Here is a 12497-nt window from a genome sequence, read left to right as displayed (position 1 = left end):
AAAATAACCTTCCAAGGATGCACGTATATATAAAAGGAAAATGATGATAATATATCAAAATGAATATTATGTCTAATATTTTATAAAACTACACACATAAAATTCTAAAAGGCTAGAAAGAAAAGTTATCACTGATCTTTTAATTAAGGAAAACATTTTCTTCCTTTGATTATCTCTATTATCTGCATTTTTATGAAAACCATTTGTTTCTTTCATAATGAAAAAATGTTAAAAGATTATCTTTATACCTTGAGCAAACTGGCACTCAAAGTCAACACTCTCTCCTACCCTCTCTGTTTCCAAAAGAAGATATATAAGATATATAGGACTAAGTCCATTAAAAAGTTTTAAAGTAAATAAAATGCTCTACCTAAAGAAAAAAAAAGATACAGGCATTATAACTTTGTAAGAAAGGTATGAGGGTTAGGCTGGAGCCAGTAAGAAAGAACAGATGACAATAATTTGGTATCCATCATATATGACCTGAATTGTTAATTGTATACTTACATGTAGAAATAGTGTCTCATATTCACTGCACGCTCAAACAAGATCAATGCAATAATCTATATAAAGAAGGTACTCGATAACATGTGTCGAGCTGGGTCTTTATGCCCTTGGATAAGTCACTTCTTCTCTCTAAGCCTCTGATTCCTCACCCATAATATGAGTTTGTCAGACCATAAATCTTCCAGCATCCTTTCTGTTCTATGAATCTAAGATTCTACTATCAATAGAAAACAATAATTAAAGGCTTTAATTCAAAGTGTGAATATATTGGCTTAATTTTGCTGGCTTATACTGTGCTGAATGTTCCATCAGTGTTCAATAAATAATACATTAAGCAAGTTCCTTTGGACATCATGGTTTAATTGTAAGACCTGGTAATGCCCTGTCTTTTGGCAAAGGCTTTGCAATATCAATTACTTTATTAATTTTGCAAACATATAATGGAAAAATAGGCACATTACTTTGAAATAGGCCTGTTTTGATCTAATTTTCTTTCTTAATCATGGAAAAAGTCAATTTATGAGAATAGCACATTTCATATCAGATAATTTGTAATAAAACATTAAGTAACTACAGTACTTGATGCAATCTGAGGATATTGTGCAGGGGTTAAAGTAAGGTTCCAGTAGTCCAAACAGCCACAGCAGTGTAATATGTACGCATTCCCTTCCCAAAGGTTTACTACATGTAGCAATGACCTATATCTGAGCATGCACTAGCCCAGGAAAAAAAAGCCTTGTTACATTTATTCCAAATAGAAATCTCATGTCAAAGTTGAAAGACTTTAGAGAACTGTACTTGAAAATTAACTTCCTGGATGTTAAAATTAATAAGGTTCACATTATATATGATTCTGCTTTTACAGACACACATGGCTAAGCCTATCTGATCAAATTAAGGCAATCTTACAAACAAATCACTAGGTCTCAGAAGATATAATAAGCCCACAGGGAGTGCACTGCCTCAACCACGTTCATGAATGCCGTCTTCATCCTCTTCACACAGTTTTCTGGGTATTTTCTGAGTCAGAAGTTTAAAAGAACACACCCATGATTCTTCTATGTCTTAGCATACTTAGTTATCCTCTATATTCCTGTAAAAATCAAATAGAAAAAGAAAAAAGGACAGAAAAAAAAGAACAGCCCACTAAATCTCTTTTCAGCCTGTTGTCTGACCTCTTAGAACCTGGACACATGGACCAGCTCTTACCTTCATAAAATTATTCTTCTTCCTTTGTTTTGGGTTTTTTTGTTTGTTTGTTTTGCTTTTTTACAACTAAACCTGGATCTGGCATCATTTAATGTCCTGAAACTTTCAGGTAAGGCCATATTTTAAATCATATTTTATTTCTGGTCTTGGCAGCAAACTTGGAATTAGCCATTAAGTCAGGATTTCTCATCTAGTCAACTCCAGGAAAAAGTACAATAGAGAAAGGAAGAAAAAACCAAAGACCTTGACCAACAGGAACTATTTTAAACCAGAAAAAGAAGTATAGGAAAGAAAAAAAGAAAGACAACATTTCCATCACCAAATGAGAATTTCTTCCAGCAGGAGGGCTCCATGGAAAACTTTTCCCAGGAATACCAAATGTGTCACAACTTTCTTCAACTCTACATCCTCAGCCCATGCTATCAGTTGAGGTTTAAGAGAGCTAAGCTATTATTTCTAAAGAAGGAGGAAAAAGAAGAATTTGTTTTAAAAATATCTGGTTCTTCACTCTTACCTTCCTTCATTTATAAAACAAGTCATCTAAGTGTCTCAGGCTATTTTTCCACGGGCTTGTTTATAATGTGGTAATGATTATGCTAATACCAGCAGGGAATACATCTATGTGGATATGTTATGTGAGTGTACTGGGAGGGGTAAGGGGAGAGAGATATATAAGTGCACAAGGAGAACTATTCAATAAAATTAGAGTACATGTGTAGCCCTCTTTCCATATTTACTAGTTTTAGTAAGCCCTTCTCAGATGGGAAATAGACCTTGTTTCCTTTGCAGAGGGATAGTTATTGAATAACAAAGACCATGTGTTCTGCTACATCTTATTCGTCTGAGGACTCTACAGCTTTTCCTAAAACAAATTAATAACAGTTTACTAAAATTATTTCCCCAGTAAGAACTTCTGGCTACCAATAGTGTCTGTATACATATCCACTGTTCCCAAAAGCTCAGGTAATCACAGCAAAACCAAAGTCATGATGGCACCAGAGCATGCAGCTTTCTTGGTACATAAGGGAAAACTGATACTCTCTAATTAAATGATATTTACACAAGCAATAGAGTATTACATCACTCTCCCTGCAAACAGAAGAGAATGTGAAATTTCAGAAAAGACAGATAGTTATTTAATGTGGAACTTGTCACCACTGTCAGCTTCGGCATAATAAAATGCACATGGAAAATCCCTTCCAGCGAGCCTGCTACAGAGCAGATTCTTCCTTCGTCTGGGTCAGAGGGTGCGTATGTCTCTGAGGGAAACACTACTCTCCTTTGCTCACACACCCATTTGCTGCACAGCAAGCTTTCAAGAGCATATCTGTGATATGTGTGCTGGATACTGGGGACACAGAGGCAAGAGGCTGGCAGCCAGTCTCCTGGGTGGTTGAGGAAAAGGAAATACCTCCTTCCTACAAATCAAGAAAATGCACATCCACATGACAGCTAAAAAGAGAACCTGATGTGCATAGGAACTATCCCCCTTTTTGTTAACCATCCCCTGGCCCCAGAGCCAAGTAAATTATAAGCAAAGACGATGCAATTCTGGCAGCAAACTGACGTCAAAGAAGATTTAAAAATTTTTTTTTACTACATTGTTCTAACTAGACCTTCTCCTTACCAAGTATGATTTTTGTCACATCAATAAGAACATTTTTCTGTAGCCATACCTGAAAGCAAATAGACTCCTGTTCTTTCAACTAACCTTCCAATAAATGTTGGCAGTGATCGAAGTTCTGAAAAGTTCATATTTCAGATATGATGCTTTTGTTCCCAACTCAATATACAGGCATATACACTCATTATTAAAATGTATTCTGTAAAATTCTAATAGGGGAATTTAAGTTCCATTTGAACATCACAACGACAACATTCTATTTATTCCACAGCATGTTCACTCTAAGTAAAAATTCTTTCTGGTGTTCTCTGATAAGCTTTAAAAGTTCATTATAATTCACACACAAAAAATGTTTTTAACAGAATCAAAAGTAGCAAGAGTTAATGGTCCAGTCCAGCAGATAAACTTTTGCAGGTTTCCATCTGAAAGTCATAACATAACCTTTTATTTTGTGTGTCATTGGTACAGAAGGTTTTTCAAGGCAGAGTTCTTCAAACTGCAAGATGTTAAACAGATGTACTGTAGAGTCTTCCAGACCTAAACTATGAAGAGTCTGTTTTCAGTCTGTGTGTTGTATCCTTCATTTTTAAAAATTCTTTTATCAAGATCTTCAGGTTTGGACATTTCTTTTGCTAAAATTGTTTTGTTGTTGCTATTGTTTTGTTAAGCTTCATATTTGTTTAGAAGAACCAGATTTTAAAACATATTGTTTTTAAGCTAAATAAGTAATACCAATTTAAATTTTGCCATTTAAAAACATATTTTCAGCAGGACAATCTCTGCTTCCTATAGCAGGTGCTGGAAGCCCAATCCCAGATGTTTTGATGTGTAAATAGCGAGGGAAGAATTTGAGAAATGGGTAAAGATGCAAGAAAGAGGAAGGCATAAATAAAAAGCAGACTTGTTGAAACTTTAGTTCACATAGACATTTGGGTTTTTGTTTTCCATTGGTGGGCTCTTATACTTAACTGTTTCTCATGTTGCAAATGTCACTTTACAAGACACAAGAACAGCCATAGTGATCGGCCTGAATGTTCACGTACCTATTTATTATCAATGAACCAAATTCTATTTCTACATTGACCAGAATGATAAGTCCTACCTTCCTGTTCAGTAGGCTGAGATTTAGAATCCTACCTTGTAGATGTGGACATTTTCCCCATTTAACTGCAGAGGAGCTTGGAGTTCAACTGTATCAAGTCAGTATGATAAACGGGGTTCTCTAAATCTTTAGCCTCAGTCTTTGTAGTTGAAAGGCCAGTTCTGCCCCTTTTGTTCTTACCCATTTGTTACTTGAAAGATTTCAGAATGCATAGCTCTAACAGAGTTAAAAGGGTGCTTATAAATGTTTTCTCCTTATTTAGCTTGATGTTGGCAGAGCCCTCCATCATTTCAATGAGAGACACATGAGCAGAAAGGCCTTTATAATATAGGAAGCCCGTTAAAATATGGGCAGCTTCCTTCTCACATATCCTTTTTTGCTATCAAACTAATCAGTAGTAGGGGGTAATTAAAGCCATACCTACCTAAGACTGAGTTTTTACTTTAACCACTTCACCGCCAGGTCCCTCTGCATCTAGAGAGCATGGCCCTATTTTTCAGAAGTCCTGGTGTCTCTGGAGAAAGGGAATCTAGCATGGTAAAATCAGACGTGGCTTTTTAGGTCAGATATACCTGGCTTTTTGCCATGATTCTAGCACTTACAGGATGTGTGACTGAAAGTTACTACTTTGAGATGTGATTTCCGCTTCATGAGGTGGATGAGGGTGATGATGATGATGGTTATGAGATTTTCTATGTCATATGGTCACTGTGAGGATTAATTAGACACAGTGCATAAAGGACTCAGCACAATGCCTGACCCCTGGTACTAAATAACTATTGGCTATTATCACTTTGCATCAAGCTACCCTGTGCTGCAACTAAAGTGAACCCTTCTCTTTCAAATGAAAGGAAGGTTATGCAATCTCCTAAGTCTTGCCACTTTGTTATCAGTTTAGTGACAGCTCATTACTGTTTCAATTTTTATCTCTCTTCTTACTAATGTACCTTGCCACTTGCCGTTATACTGTCAAGGATTTATTTGCTGGTGCTGACCCTCCTCCCTGGAAGGCTCTCTTCGTGTATTCCACTATCTGCTGCCTGTGGCAGTTTCCCATCTTCCCCAATATCTGTTCAAAATTTTCCCCATTCTTCAAGATATAGCTCAAATACCACCTCCTCCACGAAGTATTTCCTGAAGTCTTCAGGTTGTGACTTCTTACCCCCTTGAATCTCCATGTTTTGTTTTGTTTTCCTAGTATAGAGGGTATTGAATTAAGCATATTCCTCATTTAATGATTGAATATAATTATTAGCTCATGGATAGTCTCTCTGTTATATTTATTTTCCCTTTTATTCCCAATCTTCATTTCAATTCTTTCTTCCCATAGGAAGCCATACTAATATATTTAATATGTATCTTTTTATTAAAAAGTGTTCTTGCAAAATATATACTGTTTTTATGTATTCATTTTAATTTTTGTTACTGGATTCTGTGATAGATCTCATTCTGCATCTTTTATTGTTCTGTGATGTTTTCACGATACAAGTTGCCACAGGCAACTTCTAATCATAGTCCACATTCTGCCTATACTTTTGATAATGAACCCACAGCCACCAAAAATACATTATCTTTATACATGACCTCTTACAGATCTGTTTGAGAATTTTATGTGGATGTATACCACAGAGAATTGCACGGTCATAGGAATAGGTAAGCTTATTGCCTAAGTAATGCCAAACTTTTTTCCTAAATCTCTGAATTATCCTGCAATATGCACTATCAACAGCAATATATGTTGGTGCCTGTATACCCACAGTTTTGCCAATACTTGGTTCTATACAGCCTTCTAACTCTTGCTACTTTATTCATTGTCAGTTTAGTGACATTACTGTTTTCATTTGTATCTGTCTTCCTACTAATGCATTTAATCTTCATGGTTCTATTTTTCTTGGGCATTTAGCTTATATAACCAGAGGGATTTTTTAAATTAAAATATTTATCTTTCCTTTTCATCCCAGCAAGATTATAAATTCCCCAAAGGTTAGGGGCTATGTTTTTGTACTCACTGCAGCATCTACCATGTACCTGAGGAAACAAATAAAACATGAACACAAAAATAAATTGAAGGCATAAGAGTATGCATGGATGGGAAAAGTTACAGAAACAAATGAGTGCTTTGAATTCTAAAATACTACATTGTTCTTACTATCCTTTTCCTAGTAAAATCATTATTTCCCTTGACCAATTGAATTGAAACAGCAGCACCTATTTGTTATTTCAAATGCCACAGTGAAGAAGGTGCTGATGCACTGAATTCTAAAGTGTAGGTTCTGGTCAGATGTGCATTTCACTTCAGTATTCACTTTTAGGAATATAATGGAAATCAGGCTGGCAGCTTTTTACCTTGGCAACCTCCAACGCAGTGCTCTGAAATATAGGTACAAAGACTAATGTAAGAAAACTGCCCTGTTTGCCAACATTAATATGTGCTACAGAGTAAGAAGGCATTGACTCAGTAGCCAGAGTGGAAAGCTATGCTTTCTAGCAAGTTTTCCTAGTAAGGGCAGAGAAATGGTCTCACATCGGATTAACTCTACCATCATGGAAACTTGCTTGATGTATATCATGAAAGCTGCTAAGCCACATGGCATAGTGACCAATAATGAGGGTTTTGGGGTTGGACAGACCCGGTTACAATTTTGGCTGTGCTACATACCAGCTCTGCAACTATTTTATTTCTCTTGACATCAGTTTCTTCATCTGCAAAATGTAGACAATGGTACTTACCTTATAGGGCTATTATAATAAATGAAATTATATAATATGGTAGCTATTATTCCCCAATCTATTTCACATTATCAAGATTATAGAAATAAATAAAAGTATGCTCTTAATAAATAAAATAAGTATTGAAAATAAATGTCTATATCTATGATAAATGATTACATGGGGGGATTTTTCTTGAAGAGTTGAAATGTAGCTTCTGTAGCGAGAAAAACATCCTATGTTAAAAATTTGGTTCTAGTTTGAGTTCCATCTCTAGTACTTCCTTGCTCTGTAAGTTTAAGCAAGTCCCTTAACCTCAAACTAGTAGGTAGACCATTATAAACAAGGAGAATATTATATACTTCCAGAGATACTGTAAAAATTTGATGTGACAGTAAATGTGAATACACTCTGTAACGTGCAAACTAGCATAAACATAAAACATGTTAAATAGCATTGATTTCCATAGTTTGACAACACTTTGGCTATTATTGGCATTTAGTTAGTATTAAAAATAATAACCTACTCTTTTTTTTTTCCAGAAAATGACAATGGTTTTTTATCAACTTGTATGGGGTCTAAATAACACTTACATAGGTATGTATACATTTCACAGAGAATTAAGAGATCCACCACCAAGAAACCTTCTCCAGAGCTTCTGGTTTCCCATGAATGGTCTCTTCCAGCTTGTTCTGGTAGAATACCCAGCACCACAGCGATGGCAAATCTCTGAGATTCCTCATACATCCACAAACTACATTATGTCCAGTAAATTATCCACATCACCGCCTTCTTCAAGTACGGCTGCTGCATCTTCATTTGGTTTTTCTTTGGGAGCCAGAAACCTTTTGGGTTCCTCAACTGTAATAGAATTTCCAGAGGCTTCATTTTTGGTAATCAGAGTAATTCCATCCTGAAGGACATATTCCCATAACTGATTTAACTGTTTAGTCTCCACTTTCTTCTGAAAGGCTTTCAGGAAGCTGTTAAAGTGCCGCTCTTACAAAAATAGAATGCCTTCGTCTTCTCAGAAGGCTCTGATATAGTCCACACTCTTCATAAAATATGGTGTTTCATTAGTATTCAAAAACTGTCCAATATGATTTATCAGCTGGCTACTCACTTCCTCAAAGTGGGCATTCTTCTGTCTCACCAGAACATGGAAGGTTTTAGCAGGATTCACACTTTCAACACAGGTGACATTGCCTTCAGCCAGGCTGGAGATACTAAAAGTGGGTATCCCTTTCTTCAGTTTTGCAGTTTTTTAGCCATGGGACCATCTTCATGACTGTCTTGGAAAATGTCCTGAGCAGTTACTTGTTCCTTTTTCTTGACAGCTTCAGTCAAAGGGAAAAGAGTCTTTATTTTAGAAAGAGGAATCTGACATTTCACTGTCACCTCAGTGAAAGGATCCAGCATATTACAAATATGCTGCTGATTTGGAAGCAGAGGCTCCCGGGGATGTAAACTTCTGTGCAGCAGACACTGAAATAATCTCTGAAATTGAGGATTTGGAACTTTGCTGTTGAAAACAAGTCTTCAATGGTGCCTTTTTTCTCATCTTTCTTTACCAAGCTCATGGAGTCAAAGCATCAACAGTACTCAACTGCACCTCTGTAGGAGTGTATTTCTTATTATTTTTCAAGTATAAAAACATGCATTGCCGTATGCCTTCCATGAAAGGTAGCTGCACATACACTAAACTCTCATAGGCATTCTTGATATAAGGAAAAGTCACATCAATTTGAGGATTAGCTCTTCTGTCATAAGCATATCAAGTTATGGCCACCATGCCCAATTCTTCCAAAGCATGAATCAGGGAGGAAAATACAAGTGCTGCTGCCTCATCATCTCTTGCTTCAAAGACCTTTAGAGTTTGATTTCTCAAAGAGAATTTTCTCCCTAAACAGAGAAGCACTTCTCCTCCAATTTATATTTCATTTGTTCCTCATCCACTTTAGAGAAAGAAATTATATCACTCCATAGTGGAACCCTTCCATTTAGAACTTCCATTTCATCATCGTCATTTAAGCAAAAAATTGTTTCTTTTTGCACATCTTTTTTTAGGGTTCTTGCATCCACAATTGCCCAACCCCTTTTAACTTTCTCTTGCAGAATCAATAGAATCAATTTATAGGCCTCAATCCTTAAAGGCAAATTAGAGCCAATGGTCAGTTGGCAGAGCCAGGAATGGGACCTCTCTCAATTTTCTTAGACTTTCACTGAAAGTATAAATTTCATCCAACCCATCTTCACCTTCTAAAGACAACATCAACTTTTTCACCACCTGAATACCTTTTTTTTGCTGCTCACTAATTCCTTTTTGAGGAAAGGAGGATTCACGGTTTTCCAAGCACAAGTTGCTATCTCCTCTGCCCCTTTCCTTGCCAATTGAGAAGGGCAAAAAGAATTGCAGGAAGATTTCTGCTTTCTTCAAGCTATGAATTATAATATCTAGCTGTTCACTGTTGAACAGGTTGCTGAGGACAGTGAACACTTCAGTATGACTCTTCTCAAACTTCTTTCCTAGAGTTTCACTTTGAAGCACATCCATGCACACAACTAGTACATCCAGGAAATTAGCTTGTTGAGAACATGGTTGGATTTTGCTTTGAATGCCCTCCAGCAAATCAAAATCTGGTAGTATCAGGTGTCTGTGAACTGTGATGTTCTGATACCGATTATTCCAAATGGCAAGGGCATTCTCGGTGCCATCTGTACCAAACAGTACTAAAGCAATCTCATCCTTGCTCTCAGAAAGCACCTGTTGCTGAGCAAACGTGGTAATCACCTTCTTTGCTTGTTCAAATGGGGATTCTTCACAGGAAAGAGTTACTACTCATGGCAACTCCCACAACCATACACAGTACAACTGCTTTGTTCTTCAATTGCACCCTGTTGCTGATCTGCAGATGCCTTGGTTGCCTCTAAAAAATAATACCCTATTCTTACCATAATTCAAAATGTCAGAAACATTTTTCTAGGGATGAAATAATATTGACTTCTTAAAATCTTTTACAATATACTGAGAGATTTCCAACTTTTATTTAGTACTCTAGGAAAGCAGAAGATTCTGCTTAACACTGGAGTCAAAAGAAGAGGAGCCAGCATTTCCCTACATAAATGAGGACTAACAAAAGAAATGTCTCCCTTTAGGGCCACTGAAGAGTTTTGCTTTTCTAGAATAACTATTTATTTTAATCTTATGAAAATAGAGATGCTTGTAACTGATCTGGCTTCCTTATTTTTGCTTACTGCTAGAGATCTCACAACCAAATTTGAAGTCACTTCTGAATGTGCTGGACTACACAACAGGAGTCTGCATTCTCACCTCATCCCTAGATACATTTTTGTATTCCTATCCATATTTTACTTTGCTTAGATTTTCCTATTGTTCTTTTATCATCTTGAGTAAAGAAGTTTAAAAATAAGTTTTAAAAAAAGTACAATCTCAATGCACGCGAGAAGCAGGACAGAGTGAGTTTTGGGCTTTAGTTTACAGTTATTTAGAAGTCAGTCATCTTTTGTTTGTGTGCCTTCCTCTTGCTCTTGGCAATATCAAGACATTCCAGTTGATCTTTCCTCATCTGTATACCACTTTATAGGGCCAAGGGGTCGTAGATGTTCAGTCTTTACTTGAGAAAATGTCTTTGGTAAAATTTTAATGTGTGTTGCTTATCATTCTTTGTATTGTAAGTAAGCACTATCCCTTAATCTTTGCTATGGCTTTTGTTGTTGTTGTTTAGAAGCATTTCGTCAAAAAATTGCCCCATATTCTTAGCTTTCTTATTCTAATCTTTAATATTCTAAACTACCTACAAAGCTAAACATACCTGCAATGCACATAACGATGGTGTTTATTTTGTTTTACATAGTTTCAACCTCTAACCAAAAACTTAGAGGGCAGAATGCCCTGCTCTAACAAAAGTCAGAGACCATAACTGTAATTTTATCTAATTAAGACCACTTTAGGAAGGAGGGGAGGAGATATTTTGACTGAAAAGATTAAGTCAAAAGCTTTCATTTTTCTATTCTAGGTTGTGCAGAAACTTTAAATTGAACTACATATCTTCCATACAAGGACATTTATTTGGTAATCAGTAAGAATCTTGATGTCTGCATCCTTATAACTGCTCTCAAACATAGCTTCAATATCCAAGCATCAAAAAATTATTACTGCTAAATGGATGGATATTCATTACCTTAATTGTTGTGATAGTTTCTTATGTCAAAAAAGACTAATGTTAAATGATGCAAAAATAATAATAGTTATCATTGTCATTAGTCATAGCAATAAAACTGAACTACCTAAAGCACAGTATTGTGGTATGCTTCACCTGAGATGTATTTTATTACTTATTATAAGAGCAACACCAATAATAATGTTAATTGCTCACCTACAGATGAATGTCAATGAGGATATAAAGGAGTTAAAGTAAACCACGTAAAGAAACAATATGTTTTATAGCTATACTTGGTCATTATTTTAACAAAAAAAGGAGTATAGAAATTCAAATACATGCAATAGGGCACACAAATGATTCACAGTAATTAATAACAGAAAACACATATACATTATTTTCTAAACTTCCCCAAAATAGCAATTCTCTTACTCATAATGTAAATAGTCTAAGATTAGCCTCATGCTACTAGGTTTTGACATATAAAATATTAAATTTTCACTATCAGATAGTTTCCTAAAAGTATTAAACAATATTAGAAAAGGTGTTTAATAGTTATTTGAATTATATTAAATTCAAAAGCTTTAATATCTCTGTTAATAGGATAATACACTTGAATGTTAAGGAGGACCCTGCAATAAAGGTTTTATAATGCTTCATCTGTTCACAGCTGCATACCTCAAAAATTCTTTCTCAAACAAGCACATATGATTTTGTCTACATCCACATTTAAGATTCTAATGTATATTTCTTTTCTCTACTATTTAAATTACTAACTCTAAGCACCGAGTTGTACATGGTATGTATTCAGAATTATGTTCAAGTATTTAGTGGCTATGTTGTTAATAAAGATGAAGCTTTTAGAGTTAACAGACAAAGAAAGCCTAAAATATATTCCACTAATCCAATCTATGGGAAGAATTCGTGAAAAGTTTTAATTGTAGATTTGCTAGTTTTACCCCAAATTTTAACAAAAACATAAACAATTATTTTTTTTGGTTATTGTAATGGTAAGGCAAAATGTTCTCATCAGATTTGTGGGCAGATTGTACAGGCAATGAAGTTTTCCTGAACCTGAGACTTGAGGGTCTATCACACTGATGTAGGAAAAGGGAAAATTTTCCTTCTCCAAGGAGAATGCATAATATAGGTGGACAATGTCAAA

General features: G+C 35.5%; 1 pseudogene; it reads right to left on the bottom strand.

Annotated features, from left to right (window-relative positions):
- Window positions 1-7905: 7905 nt before the first annotated feature.
- On the bottom strand, window positions 7906-10027 carry LOC103262321 (annotated as a pseudogene).
- Between the last annotated feature and the right edge of the window lie 2470 nt (window positions 10028-12497).

This window comes from Carlito syrichta, unplaced genomic scaffold (assembly GCF_000164805.1).
Source record: "Carlito syrichta isolate Samal-C Ts95f unplaced genomic scaffold, Tarsius_syrichta-2.0.1 Scaffold304448, whole genome shotgun sequence".
NCBI lineage: Eukaryota > Metazoa > Chordata > Mammalia > Primates > Tarsiidae > Carlito > Carlito syrichta.
This window is presented reverse-complemented; position numbering and strand designations above follow the sequence as displayed.